Here is a 10,967-nt window from a genome sequence, read left to right as displayed (position 1 = left end):
ATACAGGGAAATCACAGTGCTTGGAGAGAGAGATTAAGTGCCAGCCAATCAGCTCCTTGCTGCCATGTCACATGCTGATTTTGACAAATATGAGCTATGTAGTTGGCAGTTATTCTCTGTCCACTGTATCTGTCTCCAGGTTTTAGTACATACACCACTTTGGGGTTTTAGTGATGTATAACCCAATCCGTATAATAAAAGGTGATCCAGCCAATCTTCCCCAACTGTCACTTGGACACATGACAGGAGCTGACTGGGTGGAGCAACACTTATCATACACATTGATTAGGTGATAAATTGCTAAAAACTCACTGATAAATGGCCCCCTTTACCTCTCTCCACCTTATCTCTCTCCAAGCTGTCATGAGTCTCCCCCAGAGTATAAGGTAGGACATATAGTAATGTGCAGCTAACTCCAACTGCCGCCCGCATGCCACACAGGGTGAGAGGACAGAGAGGGAGATTTATCACAGCTTGTAGAAAGGTACACTGCCCCTAACATCTCACTTACCAGGATCTTCATGACGGCTCCTCCATCTTCTCTGGTCCTGGAGGAGCCCTCTCAGCTCTCTTCTGCTCATCTCCAGATGTTAGCTGCTGAAAAGGAAAATGCAAAATAAAAAAATCCAGGGAAAGCACAGATATTATTGTGCGCTGTATATCAGGAACCAAAGCCGGAAGTATAACACTAGATGCCGAAACAGTCTAGCTCGCTCTTCCAGAGGCAAGAGTTTAGCACATCCGCATCAACTGCTTCAACTCATCAAATGCCACTGATGGTACAGTCTGCATGGGTTGTATACCTGTCCATAGGATTCAAACTGGCCAATCAGCTCTCAGCACTGCACTCCGGCGGCCATATTTGTTACTGGCATAGAGAAAAACAATTATTGAGTATATGATTTCCCATAAATGTGCTGACTAGTTTACACAATATATCTACAAACTTTAGAATAAAGCCCCACCTACAACACCATAAGCACCTCCCCCTGCCAGGCTGCAGATTGGTACAGTCTGGCAGCAATAGTGACAGTTGACAGGTATGTGTAATGGCAAAATCTCATCTCTGCCCCATTGCTATCACAGCTTCCCCTGACATCTGCTCTATCCCAGATCATTACTCACCAGCAACATACTACAGGTTGAGTAATCCGTATCCAAAATGCTCGGGACCAGGAGAATTTTGGATAACGGATTATTCCGTATTTCGGAATATTTTAATATTTCAAGGATGTATTTTGCATTTATGCTGTATAAACCCATCAAGCACATGAAATGCACACAAATATATTTTATTTGTTCAAAAAACAAGGTTTCAAAACATGAAACAAAATTTGTGTACTTTTTCAGATATTGAATTTGAATGCCAAGCAATCATTGTCTTGCACATATATAGTGCCAGTTACAAATCATTCCCTCAGTAGTGCTGTTACAGATGTCCCCATTGAGTTTTTAGCAAAAAAAAAATTTTTTTTGTAACTTTCTGGAATGTATGGTTTTCGGAATAATTCGGATAACGGATATTCGGAAACGGGATACTCAACCTGTAATACATTGGCTCCAACTGATACTGGAGTCATTTTTATCTTATTTTATCTGAAATGTGCACCTTATGGTAATTGGTGTTAAATTGCACTAATGAGGGGTATTAGCAATTTCAGGTATTTCTAATAATAATAATAATGAAAATGTAAATATGTGTAGGCTGTTGGGCTTATAGTAGATATACCACAGAGTACACGCTTACTACATGTAGGAGTGCCCTGTGGCAGTATACTGAGTGCCCCATGAGGAAGATGCAGCCATGAGCAGAAACAGGCTGTGGGGCGTATAGTAGATACAGGTTGGGTATCCCGTATCCGGGCATCCCGTATCCGAATTATTCCAAAAACCGTGTTTTTTTTTAATAATTCAAATTCCCCCCCCCCCCCCCCCCCCCCCCCAACCCTCTTTTAATACTTACCAAGTCCTCCGGCGTCCACGGCAGGCCTTCAGCATCCTCTCCGGCGTCTCCAGCGGTCCCAGGAGTGCTTTGCGCGAGTGCGCGCGGCGGTGACGTCACCGGCGCGCCTGGGAACTTGCGCAAAGCACTCCTGGGACCGCCGGAGACGGTGCTGGTGGCCTGCTGTGGACGCCGGAGGACTCCATGGACGCCGTGGGACCATCGGGGACCCACCAGGGGCAGGTAAGTATGACAAAAAAATAAATTATTCTAAAAACCGGAATATTCCCTTATCCGGAATGCTCGTGGTCCCGAGCATTTTGGATAAGGGATACTCAACCTGTATACCACAGAGTACCCGCTTACTACATGGTATAATTGGTACCTTCCTATACAGTATTTATGCTGCTGAATTTTGCACATTTGATTTTGACTAAAGAACCATTGAGCGCCAGTGGCACGGTACTCATCAGAGTCACCGGAAGCTGCGGTGGAGAGCTTCATCCAGCGCGCAGAAGACATACCTACCGCGGACTGGTCCGGCTGCGTCACTTAGTGGTGTTAGTGCATGCAATGCAATATACACAGACTCCTCTGGCGGATGCTTCATTCACTTTGCTTGGAAACCTAGGTTTTGTGCATCTGGGAAAACACTTACCCAAACACACACACATACATATACACAGTGGTGTAACAATGGAGGGTGCAGGGGATGCAGTTGTGCTATGGGGCCCGGCGGCTCAGGGGAGGGTGGGGGGCTGAGACCAAGCTAGCAATACCCTGCACCCTTTTAACTTTTTAAAATAATGCCACAGGCAGTGGCAGGAATCAGATAGCAGAGCCGCTACCTTGTCCCAGTGACAGCGCAGCACCACTCACTGCAGGAGGTGGACCAGCTGTAGAATCCTGCCTCTCTCTCGGACTCCTACCCCTCTCCTCTGGGGCACAACGGAGTGACCAGCCCCAGCGCGCACCGTGAAATACAAGATCGCTTGACCGTCACCCTGTCCAGCTTCCGGCACTGACAGGAGGCAGTGCAGCACTGGAGAGCTGGCGGTGTGTAGTGGTGCAGCGCTGCAGAAACAGAGTGTTGTGCTCAGGAGACCAGGCCATGTGACTGGTCTCCGATGTGACTGTGAGATTGGGTGGTGCGGTGTAGAGACCCGGCAGGGTTCTGCCAGAGGTTCTGATTAAAAGGTTAACAGCAGCACCTGTACTGGAAGGGTTGGTAATAAATATGTATAAGCAGCACATGTATTGGGTAAGGTGTGTATGTGTGTGTGTGTGTGTGGGGGGGGGGTTTAAAAGGTTAACAGCTGTACCTGTACTGGGTAGGAAGGGGGTGAGTAAAAGGTACACAGCGTCATCTGTACAGTCTCCCACCCTCTCTCTCTTGCCCTGTCTCTTCCCTGCGCCCTCTCTGACAGTCTCCTCTCTTTCTCTCTCTGTCTCTTTTTCCATGAAGCTCTCTCCCCCTTTCTCTCTACCCGACACCCTGTCTCTTATACCTCTTATACACCAAAGTGCCGGGTCACACCCGGGTTTTTGGACCCAGCTTCAAACCAGATGCAACACAGCATTTGTTAGAATTGACACCAGCAAATTTCCCCTGCACGCCTCCTCCCTGCAGATGCGGTTCCTAAAGGTGGCCATACATCAGAAAGATATTGTACCCAATCATACAATCTCAACTGATTGTAAGATGGATTGTATGCAGATTCTGTGCACATCTTATGTACATAATCATACAATCAATCAGCAGATGGATTGTATGACTGATTGTAAGATGGATTGTATGCAGATTGTGTGCACATCTTGTGTACACAATCATGCAGTAGATGGATTGTATGATTGATTGTATGATCGATTGTGTGTAGATTGTGTGTCCAAAAACCACCAAGGACTGCCAGGGACTTCAAGGGAAATTGTACACAATCATGAGCGCAATCGATCTTAAGATCGATCTTTCTGATGTATGGCCAGCTTAAGCTGGCGCTTGGAGATTACATCATCTCCATGTGCCGAGATCGCCGAGCTGGGCCCCTTACCTCCACGCTGGGGGCAAGCCCAGTACCAAGGTAAGCTGCTGGGCTGCCCCTAGCCCCTGTGCAGCCCCCAGCCCTCATCTACGAGGTGAATGGATGCCGCACACAGGCATCCATTCGCCTTTTCCCTGCCTCCGCTGCTGTCTGCGGAGTACAGCAGTGAAGGCTGTGTGTAACCCCTGTGTAAAAGGGGTATTACTCTCTTTCTTCTGTCTACCCCTCCCCCAAATGGGTACTGAAAATGGAAAGGGGGCCCTTACAAGATTTTGCTATGGGGCCCACATCGTTCTAGTTACGCCCCTGCATATACACATACATATATACTACATATATACATATATGTACTGGATGGTTTTACTACAGCCAGGTGTCTCTGGTGTCTGGACGTGGATGGCGGTGGGGCTGCGGGCGGATGCAGACGGTTACTGAGTCTGTCATGGATCTGTGTCCAGATCCAGGGGTAGGCTGAAGGCTGCTGCTCCTGATTAGAGGCTTTATCAGTGGACAGGGAAGAGGCTGGTGCAGCGCAGCATCAGCGTCATGACCGGCGCCACTGCTCAGCCTCCGAGACTACAGAGAGCGGAAGCAGGGATCCCGCCTCCCGCCACAGGTCATTGATGCAACCGCTGATTCCCCTCTGAGACACCTAGTAATGCTCTGCGGGATGAGCCACGGGCGGCCGGCATCAGTGCCAGCGGTTATCAGAGTGGTGGGTGCGCTGTGGCTTGGGGGCCTTTTAAGACGATGGGTGGTAGTTATATAGGGTGATGTTGGGGGGGGGGGGGGGGGCATTTTGGGGCCACTGGGCAATTGCCCTTCAAGCCCATACGCTAATATGGCCCTGGTATTACAGGTGCGCTAGCAGTAGGGATGAAAGCGTTCAGATCTCTGAGATCTGGAACCCCATTGTCCTGTAAACCCCCATTTAATTTTATAAATACTTATTAAAAGGTTCCAGTGCACTCATGTGCTGTATTAGTGCTCTGCCCTGTGTTCGCACTATTTAATTAAGGGGTTCTACCATGTGCTGTAGGGGTGCTCTGCTCTGTGTGTTCACTCCATTTAGTTTTATTGGTTGGCTTGAAATCACAAACATCCTCCTGCTTCTCTTACTATCAAGAACAGTGACATCATCGTGGCCAGTATATAGTAGTGCCAGTTTGAGGCGTAACTCTAGGAGGCAATGGAGTGATCTGCTGCCGGGCTCCTGCTCCCAAGGGGGCACCTCTCCTCCCCTGCAGGTTTGAATCAGTTCATTGAGAACTGTCAATATTGTTTATGTGGCTGATTCCCCCTCCCAGCAGGACCATAGACGTCACACTCTCTGTATTTTAAACATAATATATATGCATACATACGCACGCATGCATACATATATTTATATAAGGTGGCGTGTATGTGTGTGTGGGGGGGGTTGTGTTTCGGGCACCAATATTCATCTTGCTTCCGTGACGAGCTTATGCCACTCGAGTGAGTGCTAATTACCAGGACGTGGGCACGTTGAAAGGGGCTGGTAGGGCATCCAGAGAAGCTGCTGCCATTGCCCCTGCATAATGTGCCAAAGTAGGAGGGCAATCACACTAATTGCAACATACCCCTGATCTTCCCCCGAACCGTGTATACTGTTCTTCACATTTATTTGCTGGGGGTGTGGCCACATCTGTACAATTAGGTTCCACCTCCTACAGTGCCTGGCCCACAACCCTGCAAGCTGTTTATTGGGTACTTGTTTAGTTTCACGGCGGCCGATATATCGGATGCGATCCGATGCGATTTTTTTACCTGTTCATAACCCCACTATCCACTACACAAGGAGATGATTTTATATAATGTGGCAAGCGCAGTAATCCGCGTCCCCTCGCTACGCTCGCTGCGCTCACCACAATATATAAAATCAACTCCATGCATAGTGGATGGTGGGGTTATGAACAGGTAAAAAAAACGCATCGGATCGGCCGATATATAGGGCCGTAATCGCATCCGATATATCATCCGCTGTGAAACTAAACAAGTACCGTTTATTGCCATCTTCATAAAGTTTGATTTATTGGCACCCTAACAACATAAGAGCAACATTACATTTACTGTACATAATGGTAGCATTACAACCCCCATATAAATCATATACTGTACACGGTCACAGCATACCCTCCAACATCTGAAGGGCAGCAACCGGTCCAAAACCACAAAGGGGGTGTGGACATGGGTAAAGTGGTTATGGCCACACCTCCTTTCCTATACTTTCAATGGAGAGACCAAGAAAAATGGTACAAAGCCCTTTTTGGCCAGCAAAGCCAATCATAAGCAATGAGATTTATTCAGAGGTGGCTGGTGGACGTGTCTGCTCATGTACCTAATGGTGGACTGACGAGAACGATAATATACAAATATTGGTTTCACACCCCCCCTTCCCCACCCCTGGAATACAAGCGTGCACCTGAATGTGTAAGCACTGACACGCCCACTTTCAGGGTCTCTTCAAATCAGTAGAATGGTGGCTAGCAGTGGTGACTCCAATGGGGAGCTACACCAACTGCCGGTGATGTGGGGCAGTGTTTGGGGTGGCAGTGGGTGTGGCTTCTTGATTTGAATTTTAGATTGAGCTGCAGCCCCACCCCTGGATCCGCCACTGGTAGCTAGTCACGTATACTATAGAAATTGTATGTGTTCTAAGTCCACAATGTCTAAGTGACCTTGTCAGGTCTTGAAAAGCAGCAATCCATGGTAGGCTATATTATTGTAAGTGGCTGATTCAGAAAACGACGAATTATTCTAGATATCTGGATTGACTCACATGCCGCATTATCACTTGAGTAATGTCCGTTATGGTGTTGCCGGATTCAGCAGTTTTAGTTGGCAGCAGCTAAGTTAGAGGACAGATTAGTCAAATTTTGATTCAAAGAAGGTGATAAATGGGGAAATCTAATAAAATAACCAACACCCCATCTGGTTTTCATTTTTTTATTTTGGCTCTTTTGGGATAAAAAAAATGTTTTTAACCTCTACCCAATACAATTTTATATAGCTTTTTTTAGGATACCTCTCACTTTTTGTGTGTGCCACAATTGTTTCTCTATATATTGGATTTGTTTTGTTAAACCTGTTTTTGCAATGGTAATGCCATCCATGAAACACATCCCTACTTTATTCAGCAGTGTCTAACATTTACTAGAATACCAAGTGCGTACATTTTATTGGAACTTTAGAATATGCTTTGCCCCCTAGGGGCACTGTGGCAAAATAATCTGTATCCTACATCAGGCCCTGATTCTTTTGCTTTGCCCCGTTACGACCGATGTTGATTGCCTGCACATAATCCCTCATGCGCCTGTGCAGGCACCCCCGGAGACTTGCACAGTCTCCAAGACGCTCGTAGCATGGGCTGGGCATCCCCATGCAAATGGGGGCACCTAACGGCCTTCCAGGGGGGGCGGGCAGCTGATGTCACCGGATGTCAGCTGTGCGTCCTGTTCAAGGAGCAGGGTGCCGCTTGCACCAGAGAGGAAGATAGATTAGTGAGCACTTCAAAAATCATTTGCAGGCCTGGGGGGACATTCGGCTTCCCAGGGGGGGGGGTTGATTTGGTGGCATTACTTGGCTCGCAAGCAGCGAAATACTGCTGCTTTGCGAGTCGACCAGAATTTGTTTCTGTGCAGGGTAAATACTGGCTGCTTTATTACACTACATTTTAGATTTCAGTTTGAACACACCTCACCCCAAATCTAACTATGCACGTGTTACATCTGCCCCACCTGCAGTACAGCATGGTTTTGTCCAGTTGCAAAGATTGCAGCCTTCCCTTTCTAATAGGTCTGAATAAGCAATCCAGGATAAAGCCATCAGCAATCTTTGGGGTGCTTCCTCAAAGAGAGTTGTGTGCATTTGTTATTAATATTGGCTGGAGGGATTTGTAGTAGTTACAGAAAATGGAACAGAGAAAATAAGACATAACGGCAAGCTGCAGCAAATCAATGGGCAGGTGTAGAATACAGGGGTATGCCTTATATCTGGACAATTTATTGTATTGTAAGGAGAAAATGTTGTACAGTATCTGCTTGGTGCATATTTATTACAGTGAATTATTCACAATGCGTTTTGTTTAAGGCTGTGATGTTGAGGCACCTGACGTAATAGTGCCCAGCATGCTCTATTCCTGGGGAAGTCACATGGCATCGTGTCTGGAAGAGGGGGCATGTATTTTTGCCAGTAATACAGAAAATAGCGAAGTGACCATGACCTCAGGTGATATTCCAACGGTGCAGACTGAATATAGATTGTCGCTGCATTTTCTCTGGATCCATTCAAATCAACTTCCCTCTTTTATCCTTGAAAATAGCCAACAATACAGAGACATTTCCAGAGCTTGCATCAGATGCTACATTGGGGATATGGTCAGAAGATCAACGCAAGCATTAGGTCCCCCCCCCCCACACACACACACACATACACATGCTGCCGCCATAAGTAGCTCCAGCTGAATCAGGCCCAATATCAGCAAGTGACATCACAGTTGTTTTTGGTCGTTGAGTGATGCTGTTTTTATCCCTTGTCCCCTGCTCTTCTCTAGTCCCCTTGTCAGGCCTGGATTAAGGGGGTCAGTACCACTTGGCAACCCTCTATCTAGGGGCCCCCTGTGGTTGGCATGTACAGTATTTAAAAAAAAAAATCTTTAGCTAAAGGTTTTGTGCATGGGAATGGGGTAGTGCTACAGCTTCACCTATCTGCCAATGTGACAATGATTAATGGTGCTGAGCATCAGGAGCCAGGGCACACTGACTTTGCATAGGAGGTCAAAGGCTGAGAGGCTTGTGCAGAGCTCTGCTTGGTGGAGCTCATCCTTATGCTTCTCAGGCCCATGGAGGACAGCAGCAGTGTCCTCGTCATGTGAAGGTTTTTAATCAAAGGCAGCGCTGAGCCTGTCAGCGCTCCTACAGAGTAAGGTACAGAGGGACAAACACAGGATTTTCATGTGGTGTTATATATAAGTTTATACTACCTTTACTCTGTGTTTTGACAGTGTAATATTCTCCTGTGCAGTTTGCGGCCAGTAATGACAAGTACGAGGGGGTCCCCCTGTCTAAAGTGACCCAGACCCCCCGAAGGCTTAATCCAGCCCTATCCCCTTGTAACTCCAGGCCTTATAGTGTGTAGAATATTTGTTGTTTTACCACAGTGTACAACTTTATCTGTTTCCCTTATGAAAAGGGATGATCTGACAACCCTAGACACAATGCTAGTGTGTGGTACATTCTATCCACATGTTGAGAAACTCGTCCTGTTAATCCACTCTCTCCCTTCCCAACATTATCATTATCCTACCATGGATAATGTAATGTGGGTGTCACTAGAGAACTGCCGCAGTGGCTGAGACATTTACATTATGTAAAGTGACGTCATCTGAATAATCGTGAGGCAATGGCGAGGATGCGGCTTATTAAACCCTGTAATACAAAATGCTTGTAGCTTATTGTTAGCAGCGCGAGGCAGTGCCAGGCTGTGCTGAGCGGTAGTGCATGTCCCTGCAGAGCATCATCTCTTCCCTATATGTCGTACACCCACTGGGCACTATACCTATGTTGTTAGTACAATGGAACAATACAGTATGCACAGTGTCCTCACCAGTCACATTATTATAATGGTAACGTCAATTATACCACTGCAGAGAAAGTCATTTATTTTTACTTATGTTGCAGCCTTGATAGCTGAGATATTCTTTGCAAATCTTTGTAATTATCTGTGCTGTAGTTCACATTAAAAATAGTTTGAGGACAACAGCGTTTTACGTGCTACCCCCTCCCCACTTTTGGTGCATTGAGCCAGATTCAGGGCTGGATGCTAATCCTGTGGCCAACTGCATCTTTGTACACAGCAGTAATGTGAATATATGCTAATGCCACAGCTGCTGGGTTTTGTAGAGAGACTCCTGCTGGAGGGTTCTGGTAGTACAATGACAAACCATTGGATGCACATTGGTGGCACCATCGATCTCCTGAACAACCAAGTGGTCAAAGCCGTAATGTGCAGCCACAGGCCCAAGTATTAATGGAGGTGTGGCCAATATGAGGAGGTGTTGCCACTGGCCCTCTTTAGAAATTAAGAAAAACATTATCTACAATCATACCTGCCTATCTTAAAGGTGCACATACACTGCTGCGATGTCTCGCAGCAGAGTACGGACCCCCGACAGCCTGCGAGCCGCCGGGACCTTCCTTCCATGCTATCCGTTGTGATGGATCGCATGCATCCCTGCTTCCCGCCCGCCTTGCCGCCAGGAAGAACAGGTGGTCGGACGGCCTGCCGGTCCGGCCACCTGGTCGGGTCCAATGTGCACGGGACCGCGCATCGGACCCGATGGCATGTCAGGGAGGGATGATTTGGTCCGAGTTAACCGGCCAATTGGTCGCAATTGGACCAAATCGCCTCAGTGTATGGGCACTCCAGCTTTTATGGTGCGGGGCTTGCTGTAATTAAGCCCCGCCTCCCATTCATGGGGATGCCATGATTTGCAGCTCTTTGGGGAGGGGGTGTTACTAAATGTTGCGATTTGCTGTGTGAGGGCTGATACAGGTTCCCCGCTGAATTTGGGAGGCTTTCCCACCTTTCAGGGGGGCTGGGAGGGGGACCTAATTTTCGGGACGCTCCTGGACATTCCGGGAGGGTAGGTAAGTATGTATACGGTGTAGAGAGAGGTGCCAGTGGCCAAAGAGGGGTACAATCTAAAGGGCTTCCACTAGATTGTAAGCCCTCCTGAACTGGGCCCACCCTAGTGTTAAACTGGGTACACAATGGACGATATCTATCGTTGACAATATTGCCGTTGCCATTGGTCTATCGATGACACTCCCCTGTTGTCTGTACATGCCGCTCAATCTGACAACATCAACAGTGACTGCATGTATGGACCGGGGGGGGGCAGATCGGGTGTTTGGTCAATATCGCTCTCACGCGGGAATCGCCTGGTGTGTATCCAGCATTACTAT

The sequence above is a fragment of the Crinia signifera genome, chromosome 19 (assembly GCF_055691185.1).
Source record: "Crinia signifera chromosome 19, ASM5569118v1, whole genome shotgun sequence".
Lineage (NCBI taxonomy): Eukaryota > Metazoa > Chordata > Amphibia > Anura > Myobatrachidae > Crinia > Crinia signifera.
This window is presented reverse-complemented; position numbering follows the sequence as displayed.